Source organism: Rhincodon typus, chromosome 12 (assembly GCF_021869965.1).
Source record: "Rhincodon typus isolate 14 chromosome 12, sRhiTyp1.1, whole genome shotgun sequence".
In the NCBI taxonomy this organism is placed as follows: Eukaryota; Metazoa; Chordata; class Chondrichthyes; order Orectolobiformes; family Rhincodontidae; genus Rhincodon; species Rhincodon typus.
Window position 1 is genome coordinate 20,091,587 of NC_063343.1, and position 18,405 is coordinate 20,109,991.

Consider the following 18,405-nt stretch of genomic DNA (forward strand, 5'->3'; position numbering starts at 1 on the left):
TGGGTTGAGTAGGTTGTGCCTATATTCATTGGAATATAGAAGAATGAGAGGCGACGTTATTGAAACGTACAAGATTCTTGAAAGACTTTAGAGGGGTTGATGTGGAATGGTTGCTTTCCCTTGTGGGAGAGTCCATGACCTGAGGAAATACTCTCAGAATAAGGGGTCACACACTGAAGACAGAGATGAGGAGGAATTTTGTCTCTCAGAGGGTTGCAAATCTGTGGAATTCTTTACCACAGAGGACTGTTGAGATTGAGTCATTAAAAATATCCAAGGCTGCAATTTTTAATCAGTCAAGGAATCCGGTGTTATAGGGAAAAGGCAGTAAAGAGGAGGTGAGGATTATCAGATCAAACATGATCTCATTGATTGGCAAACCAGACTTGATGAACTGCATGGAATACTTCTGCTCCTAGGTCATATGGTCTATTTGTATACTCTTATCTTCAAATAAACTATGTATTGTTTCACCCGTTCTCATTTATGATCTATATGGTTGAGTCAGTGAAGAATGTTACATGATGGGAACAGAGTTTTTGAAGATTTGGCTGAGAATTCACAAAGCTCAATTCTTCACATGATGTGGAAGAAAAGAACTGCTGCGTGTGAAATTACTATCAAGCCTTACCATCTGTAAGTGATTCTACAGGAATTTTTTATTTATCCCTTCATAATGTGGCATCATCATACATTGTAGTGCTGCCAGTAGGCAGCAGGCCCTAGAAAGATTATTTGAAATTGAGAAAACTTAATCAGTATAAGTCAAACTGCTGTGAACTTTAAACAGGAACACAAAGTAAATAGCTGACTCTGCAAAGCCTATCTTTAAGCTGAACTCACAGACAGGACAGACTGCATTATTGCAGCTTACTGTCCCAACAGGAGGTCTAGAGAAGTTAAAGCATTAACAAGCTGGGCTGGGAAGAAAAAGTCCATATAGAAACAGCCTCTGACAGCTCATAACAGTCTAAAAAAAGCTGAAAAAATACTTTATACTTTATATCAGAGATAGTAGGAACTGCAGATGCTGGAGAATCTGAGATGACACTGTGTAGAGCTGGATGAACACAGCAGGCCAAGCAGCATCATAGGAGCAGGAAGGCTGACGTTTCAGGCCTAGACCCTGCAGCCCAATGGTATCAAAGTGGATTTCACAAGCTTCAAAATCTCCCCTCCCCCTACCGCATCCCAAAACCAGCCCAGCTCGTCCCCGCCTCCCTAACCTGTCCTTCCTCCCACTTATCCCCTCCTCCCACCTCAAGCCCCACCCCCATCTCCTACCTACGAACCTCATCCCACCCCCTTGACCTGTCCGTCCTCCCTGGACTGACCTATCTCCTCCCTACCTCCCCACCTATACTCGCCTTTACTGGTTCCATCCCCGCCTCTTTGACCTGTCTGTCTCCTCTCCACCTATCTTCTCCTCTATCCATCTTCTATCCGCCTCCCCCTCTCTCCCTATTTATTTCAGAACCCCCTTCCCCTCCCCCATTTCTGAAGAAGGGTCTAGGCCCGAAACGTCAGCCTTCCTGCTCCTATGATTATACTTTATATTTTAGTTTTGATGTCTTCAGTACAAATCCATTCCTATATCGCAATTTTAGTGTAAATCTCGGAGTTAACCAGCACTTCCATTACAGTCAAGCAATAACCTATGACCAGCTAAGGCAATAGCCACAAAAATACAGTGACTCACAGCTAAATTAAGTTTAGTAGGGCTGTAATTGAGAACCTGGGTAATTGATAAGTCTACAGGTAAGGTCTGAAAAACTCTGCTAAGAGATTACCACAAAACATCCAACAATCATTTGGAAGACAATGGATCTCTTAACTAAATTTACTTTGTTCCAACAGCACATTGAGATATGTTTTCCAGACTCAATATTTCCAAACCAGATAAACAAGCCATAAAAAATAAAATTGTTTTATGCAACGAAGACATTCACAGATGGAACATGTCAACTCTGTCTGATGATCACCTCAAAATTCCACACAAAATATAGTTAACACTTGAAAACAATCATGCGCGAAGTTCAACCTCAGAATACATCATCTGGAATTCATATCTTTTCAGGAATGACTGACAGAGACTATTGATTGATAGATGCAAAGACAAAGGACTTCATTGCAACTTAATGACGGCTGAAGTAACTGACAGGATAATCAAATTTGTGATAATGTCGACTTCAATAGAAATGTTACCAGAAGACATAGACTTTACCATGAAAGCACCACTACAAAGCAGACACAAATACAACATATCTAATGGTAGAGGCTGCAGGTTAATTTGCCCACCTTTGGCTCAATAGCCGATACAGTCAAGCTGAATAAGCAATTGGATGGTGTGGCCTCCAACAAGCTCCCAGTAAATACTTAACTTTTCACATTGTATGTGAATTATGTGGCACAATGCAGAATGTGCAGACAATGCAGAATGCAAAGGGCAGAACAAGCATTTCAATGTTAAGAGAAGCCACAACCAGAGGCCAAACAAGTACAGCATTCAAACCAACTACCACAAGCTAGCTAAAGAAAAAATCCACAAATTGTCAAGCCAAGCTGTACGTGTTTGCTCCTGCGCCCCTACCTCCCACACACTGAGGAAAAAAGAGAAAATCTTGGCCTTTTTTTGTTGTCATGTAAATTGTTTGATTCCTGAAAGGTGAATTTCTAGTTCTGAAAAAAGGGAAATGTTGTGATGAGAGGTACGCATTTCTGTTAAGGATCTGTTCTTCAAACTATTGTCCATCATTACTGCCTCAATAGGATGTTCTGCAGGAGTCTCATGACCTCTGGTCAGTCTTCAAGCAGTAGTAGTCAAGATCAGATAAACAACACTTCTAGTTAATTCCAACCATACAGTCTTATCCTCAAATAACGAACGTGCACTATTATTTCACTAGACCTTGTGTATGGTTGGTATATGTTTAGATTGAACAATTGCCAAGTTGGAACCTACTTTTGAACTTTATGTCGAGGTCCTGACCACGAAGAAAAACTGTGTCTAGTCTCTCAGGAGAAGATCAAAATTGCACAAGAAAAGAAAACTAAAAAATAATTACATTGTTTGAAAAAAATACAAATCCCACATTGAATAGTTTACATGGAACAGAAATATTACCCAAAACGGTAATGGGGAACAAGCTTAAGATATGAATCAAGAATATAAAAATTAATTTGCATTTATACGGTGCCTTTTATGATCTCACAGAATTGTAAAACACTTCACACCCAGTGAAGTATCTTTGAGGATAAAAAGAGAAAAAGAGTTCTGAGGAAGGGTCAACGGACCCGAAACGTTAACTCTGTTTTCTCCTTCACAGATGCTGCCAGACCTGCTGAGCTTTTCCAGCAACTTTGATTTTGTTCTTGATTTACAGCATCTGCAGTTCTTTTGATGTTTATTAAGTATCTTTGAGGTATAGTTACACTTGTAGTGTAGGAAATGCATTTAGCTTACACACAGCAAGCTAATGCAATAACTAACTATGAAACCTGTTTTATGATTTTCGTTTGAAGGATATAAGTATTTTGTAGGACAACTCACTTGCTCTTCTTTAGCATACAATCATGGAATCTTTTATACTCGTTGTGATGAGACAGACAAGATCCCATGTTTCATTTAAAAGACAGCAACTCCATCACTTCTTTACTACAGCATTGGATTACCAGTCTAGGTTGTCACACTCCAGTGTCAGAAGTATGACTGGAACCAATATTTTGCTTTGTCTCGGAAGCAAAAGTGCTACCAACTGTGCTACAGCTTTGTTTATCTGCAATAGTCATTGCAGCAACATAAATAAATTAATGACATTCTAAAGTACAAAAAGGAAGTTCTAGTAGTTTATGAGTTCCTTAATTGTACACAGGCTGTTGACACTCTCCAACATCTGTTTTATACTGTGCACGACTGTGGCATAGGGGGATGATTTCAGAGATGACTCTAATTTTAAAGAAGAAATACATGTATTTATGTGATACCGTATGGTGCTTGAAAACATCTGCTGTTCTTCAAAAGTACCTCAGAGGCAATAAATTATGCAAACAATTTACAAAAATAATTTGCCAGCTGTTTTACACATAGCAAGATCCCATAAGCGGCAGTAATATGAGTGTCTAATTCATTTGTGCTTGGTGACATTAGCTGAGGCAAAAATGTTGGGAGGACAGTTGAGCTCCTCATGCTTTCTCCCAAATAATGCCATGGGATCTTTCACATTCCCTGTAATATTGGAGCAGGTAGATTGGGACATCAAAACAAATTTTCACCAATATGTAAAATCAAAATTGTGCTATGCGTTCAACTTTTTGACTATCTGCCAAACATGTGTAACTGTTAGGCAATATACATTTGATTTCAATTTCATCATAGAATCCCTATAGTGCAGAAAGAGGCTATTTGGCCCATCGAGTCAACACCAACCCTCTGAAGAGTATTCCACCCAGACCCCCCACACCATCCCCGTATTTACCGGGGCTGATCCACCTAACCTTCACATCTTTGGACCATGGGAGGAGACTGGAGTACCCAGCAGAAACCCACTCAGGCACTGGGAGAATGTGCAAACACCTCACAGACAGTCACCCAAGGGCAGGAATCAAACAGGGGTCTCTGGCACTGTGAGGCAGCAGTGCTAGCCACTGTGCCAGTGAGCTACCCATGGATGTAGTGTCCAGGGATGTGCATACTAGCTGGATTAGCCATGGTAAATGCCAGGTTACGCGGATAAGGTAGGGCACTGGGTCTGGATGGGATGCTTTTTGGTAGGTCAGCTCAAACGTGATGATCCCAATGGTCTCTTTAATAATAGAGGACTTTGCAGCTTATTGCTCATACATAGGTTTATTAATATTGAAAATGTGCAGTGTTGTTTAAAATTCATAGCTATTAAAGTAAAATAGTAGAAATGTGTAATTTCATGCATTTTTATATGTTTTCAAAAATCTTTATCACGTGGCACAGAGCATTATGCAGCGTGCGTACATCGTGCTGTAAAACCAGCCAAATTCAATCTATTGTGACCCAACATCCATACATTTTGAGCAGCAATTACAGGTGACTCGGTAAAGTGAGGGTAATTTTGACTTTGGCAGTTGCTATAAAATTATCAATAATGATTCAGAGGCATATTGCACATCTCTCCTGATTTTCATGTCCATTGAATTCAACATAATGGGCAACTGCATTTGCATTATCAGCCAAGGTCAAAAGTACCTGCACTGAATCTAAGTTGTCAAAACCTTGGTGATATTTTAGACATCACAAAATTACTTCCCTGACTAACTGAAAACATTAGATTTTTGGTACTTTGTGTCCTTTGTACTTGACCAAAAAGTGCAGTAAGAAATTTGTTCTGCTATAATGAATCTAAACTTAAGGCTTTTATTTCTTACTTGCATCTTGAAATTACCCTTTAGCAGATTAATGAAATGCTGTGCCATATATCTTGTTTTCTTTGTGTTGAAGCTGTGCAATTGGACGCTGCTAATGTAAAAAAAAACTTAAATTGTTTCTGAAAATTGCTTCATAGAAGGTCAATACAAACTTTGACCTTTAGAATGAAGCACCATCCATCAATGCAAGGGCATGTTGGCTAATGCAGATTTCTCTTTGAGATTTATAAGTGCCTTTGTGAGGGGAAAAAAATCTGTCCATTTGTCTCATGGTAGGTAAAATCAATATGATAAATTGACCATGTAAAATTTGGTTCCATTTCTGCTTTTGAAAGTGGGCTGGGGGTAGGGGTAACATGCTGAGTGCAATCCGTTTCAGCTTTGTTAAACCTATTGTTGCATAATGTGGTTATCTGATTTGTATAGAATTTCTTCTTGTTTTTCATGGTGTGGATAACATTGCCAATTTTCTTCACCTCTTTTCTGCAAGCACTGAGTCTTTCCAGAATACAATTTTCTGTTGGTTGCCATCCAGTAACTCACCCAAGATGCCATTCTTCATGAATGAATCTAGATAGTGCTTGTCGTCAATCTATTGAAACATAAGGAATATCTTAGCTGAGCCTGATCCTGTCCTCACTCATGACAGATACACACACAGATTTTATAGAAATCACATCCCTACCAGTTCCTTGTTGTTCTCTCCCTAGTTGGCAGCAGGTATCTTAACATGGACTGCAAACATTTGTGATCATTTTGGAATTTATGCCAGTTTGAAAATTTAAAGAAAATGTTCCAACAGTGTAAGTGTTGGACATGTTTTTTTTCCAATAAATAAATACACAGTGCTTCCCAATTCTCTGGCAGATTTCCCAGTGAGTGGCTCAACCATTCAGGAAAGTTCTTTGTATTGATTCTTTCAAATTGCTGCTCTCAGGGAAATTAATACTCATATGCCTGAAATTGAGAGAAAATTCAGAAAAAGTCAGAGGAAGTAGGTCAGGGTCTCTTTAATTCTTTAGTTTAGTTGGTTGGAATACTGGTCAGTGATGCAGAATTATACCAACAGCATGGGTTCAATTCCAGCACTGGTTGAGGTTACCATGAGGGATTCTCCTTGTCAAACTCTCCCCTCACTTAAGGTGTGGTGATCTCTAACCTCTGTTGAGAGAACAGCACAATAATGAGTTTGCCTATTACCCTTTTGCTGTCTGGTTTCATCTGCTGGAAACATATACGATATTGGACAAGAATAAGGTTGAGTTTACATAATAAATTATTTCCCCATAGTTTACAGCCGTCACTGTCAAAGCTGAACATGAAAAATGGCTGCTTGGGAAGTATTGTAAGGGAGATCATGGAATCTTGGCAAGGAACCATTTCGAGTCAAGGAGACAAGGGAACCTCAATGAAGAAATTATTTGCTAAGTGCAGTTGAGGTCAGGAAATCAAAGAGATTCTTTATTGTCTGTATACTAATTTTCATTACAGTTACTAATAAATATACCAAAATAACATCACCTGTTAATCAGTTTCAGCAATAATATTTGGATAAGAGACATGTATGTATTTTTAAACAGAACCAAACGTGGCAGAAAATAGCACACAGAAAACAACATGTAGCAGTTGTGGCTCAGTTGATAATACTCTTGCGAGTGTATCACAAAGTTCTGAGTTCAAGTTCCAAACCAGGGTTTAAACTCAACAAATAAGGTTGACACCAGTGCTGTGCTGAGGAAGTATTACTTTGTCAGAAATGCATTCTTTTGGATGAGGTGGTAAACTGAAGCCACCTGCCTGTTTAGGAGAGTGTAAATGATCCTAGGGCACTTGTTTGAAGAAAAACAGGGAAGGTATCCCTTGTGTCGTGGATAATATATATCTCTCAACCAACATCACAGAAAGAGATAAATACGTTCATTTACATTATTATTTGTTACAGAATGCTGTATGTAAATTGACAGCCACATTTCTCACATTACAACAGTGACAATCAAAATAAATTTGTTGGAAAGCATTTTGAAATCGATGGCTGTTGTGAAAAGTCCTAGATAAATACATTTGATTTTTTCTTCCCAAGTAGGGGAAGCTGAATCCACAGTTACAAACCAACTGAACAACCATTATGAGATAACAAGGTGTAGAGCTGGATGAACACAGCAGGCCAAGCAGCATCAGAGGAGCAGGAAGGCTGATGTTTCGGGCCTAGACCCTTCTTCAGAAATACGGGAGGGGAAGGGGGTTCTGAAATAAATAGGGAGAGAGGGGGAGGCGGATAGAAGATGGATAAAGGAGAAGGTGGAGAGGAGGCAGACAGGTCAAAGAGGCGGGAATGGAGCCAGTAAAGGTGAGTGTAGGTGGGGAGGTAGGGAGGAGATAGGTCAGTCCAGGGAGGACGGACAGGTCAAGGGGGTGGGATGAGGTTAGTAGGTAGGAGATGGGAGCGGGGCTTGAGGTGGGAGGAGGGGATAGGTGGGAGGAAGGACAGGTTAGGGAGACGGAAACGAGCTGGGCTGGTTTTGGGATGCGGTAGGGGGAGGGGAGATTTTGAAACTTGTGAAGTCCACATTGATACCATTGGGCTGCAGGGTTCCCAAGCGGAATATGAGTTGCTGTTCCTGCAATCTTCGGGTAGCATCATTGTGGCACTGCAGGAGGCCCACGATGGACATGTCGTCTGAGGAATGGGAAGGGGAGTTGAAATGGTTCGCGACTGGGAGGTGCAGTTGTTTAGTGCGAACCGAGCGTAGGTGCTCTGCAAAGCCGTCCCCAAGCCTCCGCTTGGTTTCCCCGAGGTAAAGGAGGCCACAACGGGAACAGCGGATGCAGTATACCACATTAGCAGATGTGCAGGTGAACATCTGCTTGATGTGGAAAGTCTTCTTGGGGCCTGGGATGGGGGTGAGGGGGGAGGTGTAGGGGCAGGTGTAGCACTTCCTGCGGTTGCAGGGAGAAGTGCTGGGTGTGGTGGGGCTAGAGGGGAGTGTGGAGCGGACAAGGGAGTCATGGAGAGAGTGGTTGCTCTGGAAAGCAGATAAGGGTGGGGAGGGAAAGATGTCTTTGGTGGTGGGGTCAGATTGCAGATGGCAGAAGTGTCGGAGGATGATGCATTGGATCCGGAGGTTGGTGGGGTGGTACGTGAGGACAAGGGGGATTCTGTTTTGGTTGTTATTGCGGGGAGGGGCTGTGAGGGATGAGTTGTGGGAAATGCAGGAGACACGGTCGAGGGCGTTCTCGACCACTGAGGGGTGGAAGTTGCGGTCCTTGAAAAACGAGGACATCTGAGATGTACGGGAGAGGAATGCCTCATCCTGGGAGCAGATGCGGTGGAGGCGAAGGAATTGGGAATAGGGGTTTGCATTTTTGCAAGAAGGTGGGTGGGAGGAGGTGTATTCTAGGTAGCTGTGGGAGTTGGTGGGCTTGAAATGGATATCGGTTTCTAGGTGGTTGCCGGGGATGGAGACAGAGAGGTCCAGGAAGGAGAGAGAGGTATTAGAGATGGTCCAGGTGAACTTAAGATTGGGGTGGAAGTTGTTGGTAAATTGGATGAACTGTTCAAGTTCCTTGTGGGAGCACGAGGCGGCGCCGATACAGCCATCAATGTAACGGAGGAAGAGGTGGGGTTTAGGACCAATGTAAGTATCTCGACTCCATTTTCTCCCCCTTAGTCCAGGAACTCCCTACCTACATCTGTGACACCACCCACGCCCTCCACCTCCTCCAGAACTTCCAATTCCCCGGTCCCCAACACCTCATCTTTACCATGGACGTCCAATCCCTATACACTTGCATTCCCCATACAGATGGCCTAAAGGCCCTCCGCTTTTTCCTGTCCCGCAGGCCCGATCAGTCCCCCTCCACTGACACCCTCATCCGCTTAGCTGAACTCGTCCTCACCATCAACAACTTCTCTTTCAATTCCTCCCACTTCCTACAGACAAATGGAGTGGCCATGGATACCTGCATGGGCCCAAGCTATGCCTGCCTCTTTGTAGGTTACGTGGAACAATCCCTCTTCCGTACCCACACTGGCCCGAAACCCCACCTCTTCCTTCGTTACATTGATGACTGTATCATCTCCCCTCCCCCAACTGCATCCCCAAACCAGCCCAGCTTGTCCCCGCCTCCCTAACCTGTCCTTCCTCCCACCTATCCCCTCCTCCCACTCAAGCCCCACCCCCATCTCCTACCTCCTCGTCTCATCCTGCCCACTTGACCTGTCCGTCCTCCCTGGACTGACCTATCCCCTCCCTAACTCCCCATCTACACTCACCTTTACTGACTCCATCCCCACCTCTTTGACCTGTCTGTCTCCTCTCCACCTATCTGCTCCTTTATCCATTTTCTATCCGCCTCCCCCTCTCTCCCTATTTATTTCAGAACCCCCTTCCCCTCCCCCATTTCTGAAGAAGGGCCTGGGCCTGAAACGTCAGCTTTCCTGCTCCTCTGATGCTGCTTGGCCTGCTGTGTTCATCCAGCTCTACACCTTGTAATCTCTGTGCTGTAATTCAGACTGTGTCATTAAAGGTTTTACCCTGGATATTGTTTATTTCTTGATGGCATCGTTGAGAGAATCAAATTTGATAATAGTTTTCATCAATGATTGCTGAAATCTCAGTGGATGAGGATTTATTAAACTTTGTCCATGTACAATCCTTAAACAGAGTCCTTTTAACAATCAATAACTCTTCCACTTTTCTCCCTTCTTGACCACTTGCTGAACTATAGTTCCACAAGCACCACAGATCAGCCAATTCCTCATCCACAGGACCATCTCTCATCAAGCACCTAACAGTGAATACTGGCAAGCTGTTTGGTAGTGAATATGGGGAAGGATCACAGCTGTGCTTTACCCATCAGAGTTTGAATTCTTCAAAGTAATCTGGATTGTATTAAAACACAACAGCTATATATAATTACTCTCTTTAAAGAAAAATCAAAATTTCTATGCAGACAGAGCCTCTCCATTGAAGCTTTCCTACCTTCCTCTGGAAAAGTACAGCTCCAACAGTGATAAACTAGGATGAGCAGAGCATTTCCATTCCCATTAGTGAACAAAAGCTTCAGACCAGTCTGGGAACTGATATAAAGCCACCACCCCTCTGCCACATGATAATGGCAAACTATGTAGTGTGTAGTTTACAGTTAAACAAATAAAATGGATTTGTTGAGGTTGAACATAGTCACAGCTTTCCTTAATAATTAGGAGTATCCACTAAAAAAACTCCAAAGCCACTTAATAAAGTAGCTAGAAGGGGTCCTTTCAACCAGATAATGTTAAATTTACATGAAGCTTCTCTTCATCTACATGACCAGTTCATAAAAGAATTAGTCAATGGTCCTATATTGTATTTATCTTCTGACAGTTTTCCTTTGACTTCTTTGTGGTACACCTTGCAGCTCTGTAATGGAAACCGATGCCTCAGGAGAAATAAATGTTTCCAAGTGCCATTGTGAAAATTAGTTTGTAAATTATCGTAGCAAATGTGAAGCGATTTCTGCATAGAACTCAGGTATCAGGATAAAATTGGTCATTGATTCACTCTCCACACTATTTTAATACTCCTGTGACACTGTGAGACAAGTCAAAAGAGTGTTCACAGTTAAAAGTTCTTGTCCTATGGTGTTAGTTAGTGGTAGGCAGCTCAGGCATTTCTGAGTCAGATCATTGTAAATTTAAGCTCCATTCCAGTAATTTGGGCACAGTAACTAGGTTGGCATTCACTAGTGAGGCAATAGGTCATTGTTAGAGCTGTTATCTTTCAGATGGCTGTATGTAAAACAAACCGTGGCAATATTTTAAAGAAGAGCTGGGGAGTGTTTGTATATATTTATCCTGAAACAACATCTTAAAAAAAACGTTATTTTATTTGTTAGACTATTGAAATTGACTGCTCCACTTTCCTATATTACAACAGAGACAATGCTTTTAATTGGTTAAGTCTTTGGCACGTTCCAATAAAGAAAGGTAGCATTTTTTTCCTTTACTGTCAATAGCTCATACCCACAAATATAATATTCTTTTAAAGTAATGCAACACAGAATTACCAACATATGCAAACACTGAATCTCAAAGTCCATCAGTTCAAAATATCCTGTGACAATAGGCAAGTAACTAACCAATAGCACAATTACTCTGGCCCTTATGCATTCCGTTACATAGGAATTACTCTTTGCCACTCTCTACCTAAAGCCATGTTTATGATTGTCAGTGCAATTCTTTACACACTCAGTCTTAGGCAGCAAATGTTGTCCAATTCCAGAATCATAACTAATATTGGGCATTGTGTTGTAAGTTTGTGAGCTGGCTAGGTACAGTCAATACCACACTTGTTGCAACCAGCTGAAGGGATATGTTTTTAATAAAACATTCCTTCATAAACATGTCTCTAGGACATGCAGTTTCATAGTTGACATTAGACTGGCATTGACATTCATATTACATTATTCATTTCTATGACATGCAGAATGTCTGTTTGGTTTGATAGCAGCATCCTGTTGTTGACAAACAGCACATGTGTTGCTACTGTACAGTAGCAGTATGAAACAGTTAGCTCCACTTGTTGCTCAAGCATTTGAGATACTTCACTCTTTCAGGATAATCAGAGGTAGAAAGTACCCATTTTGTTCTACTGTTCTCAACAAGCAAGGTAGGAACATAAGAACAGGAGTTAGCCATTTAGCGCATTGACCTGTCCTGCCATTCAACACAATCATGACTGATCAAACTGTTCAGTGCCTTTTACCCACCCCATCATCATAACCCTGTACACAGTTGGTAAATAGAAATCAATTTGTAACAGAAACATACTTAAAGACTGAGTTTCCACAGCTGTCTATGGTCGAGAATTCCAAAGGTTCGTAACCCTCTGATTAAAAAAAACAACTCTTTTCACCTTGGACCTATGTGGTATCCCCTTATCTATAAATTCTACCTAAGGTTTTGGAGTAGATCTGTAGCTCGGGTTGTGGGTGTTTCTACCCGTTATTCTACCCCTTAGACTCCCTAGCTAGGGAAACATCTTACCTTCATCTACCCTGTCTATCACTTGAAGACTTTTCTAAGTTTCAATGAGATCATCTCTTCGTAACTCTAGAGAATCGAGGCTTCATTCTTCATTCTCTGAAGAACTCTCTTCATAGGACAGTTCTACCATCTTGGGAACAAATCTGGTGAACATTCATTGCACTCCCTGTGAAATAATACCTTTCCTGAGATAAGGAGACCAAAGATGTAAAGAGTACTCCAGGATCAGTCTAATTAAACTCCTATACAATTGAAGAAAGACTTCTCAACGACTATACTCAAATTCGCTTTCAACAAAAGCTAATATTCCTTCACTTTATTAATAACTTGCTGCGCCTGCATGTTAGCCTTCACTGTCCTCATTGATTCCTCACAACATACGTTCCTGCTTTGCTTTGTATCACTTGAAAATTTGGAAATATTACATCTGATCTCTACTCCAAATCATTGATACATACTATGAATAGCTGAGGCCTAAGTACTGATTCTTGCTCTACCTCACTATTCACAGTCGGCCAACATGAGAACGAACCATTCATTCCTATTGTCTTTTTTCTGTCCATTGGCCAATCATTAATCCATGACAGTACTTTACCACCTTCCAATGTGTTTCAGTTTTCCAACCAACCTCCTGTTGTGGCGATCTTTACCAAAAGCCTGAAAATTTACGTATACTACATCCATTGGCTAGAGTTTATCGGTTTTATTAGTAATTTCTATATTCCCTATTATAAGTTCTCCTGAATCTGCCTATAGTGGCTGAAAATTCACTTTAGCCAAACATTCCCTTTTAAAATACCTATAGAAGATTTTAGAATCTGTTTTCATGTATTTTCCCTAGATTACATTCATACTCTATTCTCGTTAATCAGTTTCCTGATCCTCCTTTGTTGTATTCTAAAGATGTTAACATCCTCAGAATTACTGATGTTTCTGACCACTCTGTAAGTCTTTACTTTTAATCTTACATAATCCTGAAGTTGCTTTCTCAGCCATAACTGTCTGACCTTTTCTGAGTTTTTGCACCTTGAAGGTATGTATAGTTGCTGTACGATATTAACAGCTTTTTTTAAAGACTTTCCATTGTCAATGCTCAGTCATGCCTTTTAATGTATTTTCCCAGTCTCTCAACAAATTTGTACTTTATACCTTCATACTTTCCGTTCTTCAAATGTAATATTCTTACTGCAGAACAAACTAACTCACTTTCAAACATAATATAAAATTCTATCATATTGTGGTCACTAATCCAGAAAGGTTCTTTTATAACAAGATTGTTAAGTAGCTCATTTGTCTTTGCATAATACTAGATCTAAAATAGCATGCTCTCTAGTCAGCTGATCAATATACTTCTCTAGAAATGACCCCTAATACATTCCATAGTTTTAGTTCTCAGTTGGTTTATCTAATCTATATCCAGATTGAAGTCATGTTAACTGCATTTCCTATGCTCCATGCTTCTCTCATCTCCTGATTAATAACATGACCGACACTACCATTATTATTTGATGGCTTATAAATAACTGCAACTAATGTCTGCTGTCCCTCGTTGTTTTTCAGTTCTGCCCAAACAGATTCTACATGTTTTTCTTCCGATATGAGATCCCTTAATAATGTATTGATCCTATTGCTTACTATCAGTGCAAGTCCACTTCCCTTTTCTTAAAAACCAAAAGAACTGCGGATGCTGTAAATCAGGAACAAAAACAAAGTTGCTGGAAAAGCTCAGCAGGTCTGGCAGCATCTGGGAAGGAAAAAACAGAGCTTCCTCAGAACCGGACCCGAAACGTTAACTCTGTTTTTTCCTTCATTGATGCTGCCAGACCTGCTGAGCTTTTCCAGCAACTTTGTTTTTGTTCCTTTTGTTCTTGCCTGTCCTTCCTAACAGTTGAATATCCTTGAATATTCAATTCCCGATGCTGGTCATCATGCAGCATATCTGATGCTCAGCTTTGTTTCTTCTGTTTTCTAGTGTCCCTAGCATCTTTTTGACATTCTGTTACCAACTTTACTTCCTTCCAATTTGGTTTACCCCTGGATTCCCATCCCCCTGATAAGCTTATCTAACAGCACTAGTAAATCTCTATGTGAGAACATTACTAACAGTCGCTTTAATGTGCAATCAATCCAGCTTGTATAGATCCTACCTGCCCTAGAACAGAACCTAATTCCTCAGAAATCTGATGCCCTGTCTCCTGAACTAGTTCTTCAGCCATGTGTTCAATTGATTGGTCCTCCAGTTCTTATGCTCACTAGCATGCAGCTTTGCGAATAATCATGAGATTACTGGTTTTGTGGTCAAGCATTTTAATTTCCTTCTTAGCTTCTTGAAATCTGCCTTCAGGACCTTATCCCTCTTCCTACCTACTTTATTGATCCCAATACGGACCATGATGTAACTGATCCCAATCCCAATCGAGTGTCCGACAGCTGTTCCATGATATCTTTGACCTGCCACCAGGTAGGCAAGACACTTATCATGCAACAGAAATGTCTGTCTGACTCCGATGACTATGGAATTTCCTACAATTATTGCCCTTCCATTCTTTTTCCTCCTCCCCTCTGTAGCTGAGTTACCTGTGGTGCCAATGGGCTTGGCTTCGACTGCACTCCCCTGAGGAACCATTGCCCTTACCAGTTCTGAAAGTGGAATACTGAGTGGCAAACAAGACTGCCTCGGGAAATGAAGGGTCTAGGCCCGAAACGTCAGCCTTTTTGCTCTTATGATGCTGCTTGGCCTGCTGTGTTCATCCAGCTCTGCACCTTGTTGTCTCGGATTCTCCAGCATCTGCAGTTCCTACTATCCCTGCACTCTATCTACCTGGTTTTCTTAGACTTTTTGGTGTCACCCTTCTCTGTTCTGCCTGCACACTTGTGATCTGTAGTGTGATCATCTCATTATTTTTGCTACCCACATGGTCTTCTACCTCATGGATGTATAACAAATACTCTAGCTGCTGCTCAAGTTCTAAAACCCAGAACTCAAGTTTGTGCAGCTGATAATGCTTCCTGCAGATGTGTTTGGCTAGGACATATGGTATGCCTGTGGCCTCTGACATACCACAGAATGTACACTCCTCTTGACCCATTTCACCTGCCATCCTGTAATTCTAAAAGGTATTTGATACTCTTGGAATACTATGTACTTACTAAATTTAGCAAACAATTTCTTAAGAAAACAGAGAAAAAAAATGTATACAGACTTAAATAAACTTTCAATTTAAAGATTAAAAAAACTAATCAAACTTACTCACAAATCAGCTGCTTTCCGTGCCTTACTTCCTAATCTGTTCTCTTCTTCCTCTGGAGGCTTTATTTCTTACAATAAACCTTTATAAAAGCACTTCTTTCCTTCTCTGTCCCACCGACCCAACTTTCCAGTTACTCACTGTCTCAGTCCCCATTCTCCCTGACATTCCTCAGGGGAGTCCAACTGCAGCCAAGCCCATGGCACCATGGGCAACTCAGCTATACAGGGAGGAGAAAGAAGAACGGAAGTACAATATAGGGGCTTCCATGGTTTGCAGATTAGGCATGAAATATAACTGTAGATGGTGTGTTGCCTCCCTGGTGCCAAGGTCAAGGGTGTCACGGAACAGCTGCAGGATATCCTTCTGGAGGAGATACCAACTTGCACTTTGAAAACACACAACACAGTGCCCAACATTAGATCAAGTTCTGTAATTGGACAACAATTTGCTGGATAATCCTGAGTGTTGAAGAATTATATGGATAACCAATTTAGCATTGTCAATCATGCTTGTATTGTAGTACATTTGCATATACAGGAAGCTACATATGTTAATACACAGGGCCCTGTTCTTTGCAGGCAGACAGAACATGTAGATCCTTTGCATCTGTTTTGGCTCAGTAAAAAGGTGACAGCCATTTGTTGGTTCATTTCCCAGGGCAACTATTTGACCAATCAGAAACAACCTGGCTGGTTTAAAATCTAAACAAAGCCTGGCAGTGTATTGTTTAAACTGTATATAGTTCACTCTGAAAGCTTATTCTAACTTTTTTGAGCAGTAAGTATTCATCTCCATTTAAAATTTCTCCCACTCAGGACTTAATTATTACTGCATTTTTCTTCATTTCACCATTTTAGGGATATCCTTTTGCAGCTTACTTTGGACATTACTACCATTAACTCTGTAATCAAGCCTAAGAGGAAGCTGTGTAATGGCAATATCACTGAACTAGGAGTATGGAGGCTTTATGTGTTCAAATCCATGACATGTGGTGAAATTTGAATTAGAAAGAACATAAATTTAAATCAGCAAGTCTAGTGGTGACCATGTCACCATTGTCGTAAAAATCTGTTTCGCCATTACCCTTTAGGGAAGGAAGAAATGCTCACATCCCACACAAGAATAAAACAAAACTCATGGGTGCGCGCTAATAGACAGAAGTGGTTGCAGAGCAGAGCACTGTGACTTCGTGCTGCTCACTTCCAACCATTGAGAGAAACTGCCATTAACTTTTTGTTCCACTCTAACTGGATTTTAATCCAATTTGTTATCCTGTCCCTAATTGTATATCTGTTGAGGTTCTCCAATAGTTTATTGTCTGACAACCTGTCAAAAGTTTAGAAAGATTGAAGTCCAATGTCCAATGTATGTGCTACCTTCCCAAGAACTTTACCAGGTTAATCAAGTATGATTTCCTTTCTAAAAAAGGTGGTTTTAACTTATTTTCTCATTCTCTAGATGTCTACTAATTGAATCCCAGGCAGTGGTAAGTATTTCTACCTCTGGCCAGGAGGAAGATAGGACGAGTGCTGTCTCTTATAGGCTGGTCAGCACAGACGAGTTGGACTGAAGGATCTGTTTCTATGCTGTATGACTTATAGAAGTCACCTCTGGAGTAGATGGATCTTGAACTATGGCCTTCTGCTCAGAGGCAGGGACACTACCAAGCCACAAGCCCCATACATGCAACTTCTAATCTAAATCTCTCCAGCTCTAGAAGAAACCTTGTAACTGCTATAAAAGTGAATACCATCTCATCTCACTGTGCTTTTTTCAACTTTAAATGAATTCTAAAAGTTCAACCCATGACAAGTATCTTCATTGGGCACTAACTTTCTAGACTCAGACAACTTACATGAATGAATGCCATAACTTTGAATTTTTAAAAAATAAAGTTAGTCTCAATTATGACCACTTTCCTTTCCTTTCTTCTTTATTAGTGTTGTGATAATCCTACCCAAAATTTGAATGCATGAATAAATCATACCATTGATTTAACCCTAATGAGTTTGCTGTGGGTAACTTTTAGATTTCACAAAAATATGGTTTTTTGGGGAAAACACATCACAGCCTGTTTGTAGAGGAACACAAGCTTAAAAAATAAGGCAGTTAGGGATAGGTAATAAATGCTAGTTCACTGGACCCAAAATGTTAACTCTGATTTCTCTTCACAGAAGCTACCAAACCTGCTGAGCTTTTCCAGCAACTTTGTTTTAGTTTCTTAAAAAGTACATCTCTGCTTATGGACAGAAGAATGAATATAGTTCAATTCTGTAGCAGAATCAAGAAAACAAATGAAAACCTTTCTTCATTCAGTTAATGGGGATAGGAAAGAACTGGCAGATTGGGAGATGATTTAAATTCATCTTTTGATTTAACTAGAAATATTCACCTCGTGCTCAGATTTAGTGAGAAAATTACTACTAAGCTAGCTTGGCAATGAGTATTCATTACTCCTGTTCCTAAATCACACGCTCATTTACAAAGTTTTTTTTTTGTAGGCAAGGCATTGGATGTCTATTCAAGCCTTTCATGAAACCTTTAAGACTATGATAGTGAACGCAATGAACACATTTCAAAAAGCCTATTAAAATTTCAGAATCGAAGGAAAAGACTCAAACTTTGTGTAATTTACCAGGGGATATAGTTTATTATTCAGCGAAAGGGAGAAGTGCTATTAATGGGAAGAATTTAAAAATAATACTTTAGCCAGTATTAGACCGCACTTCA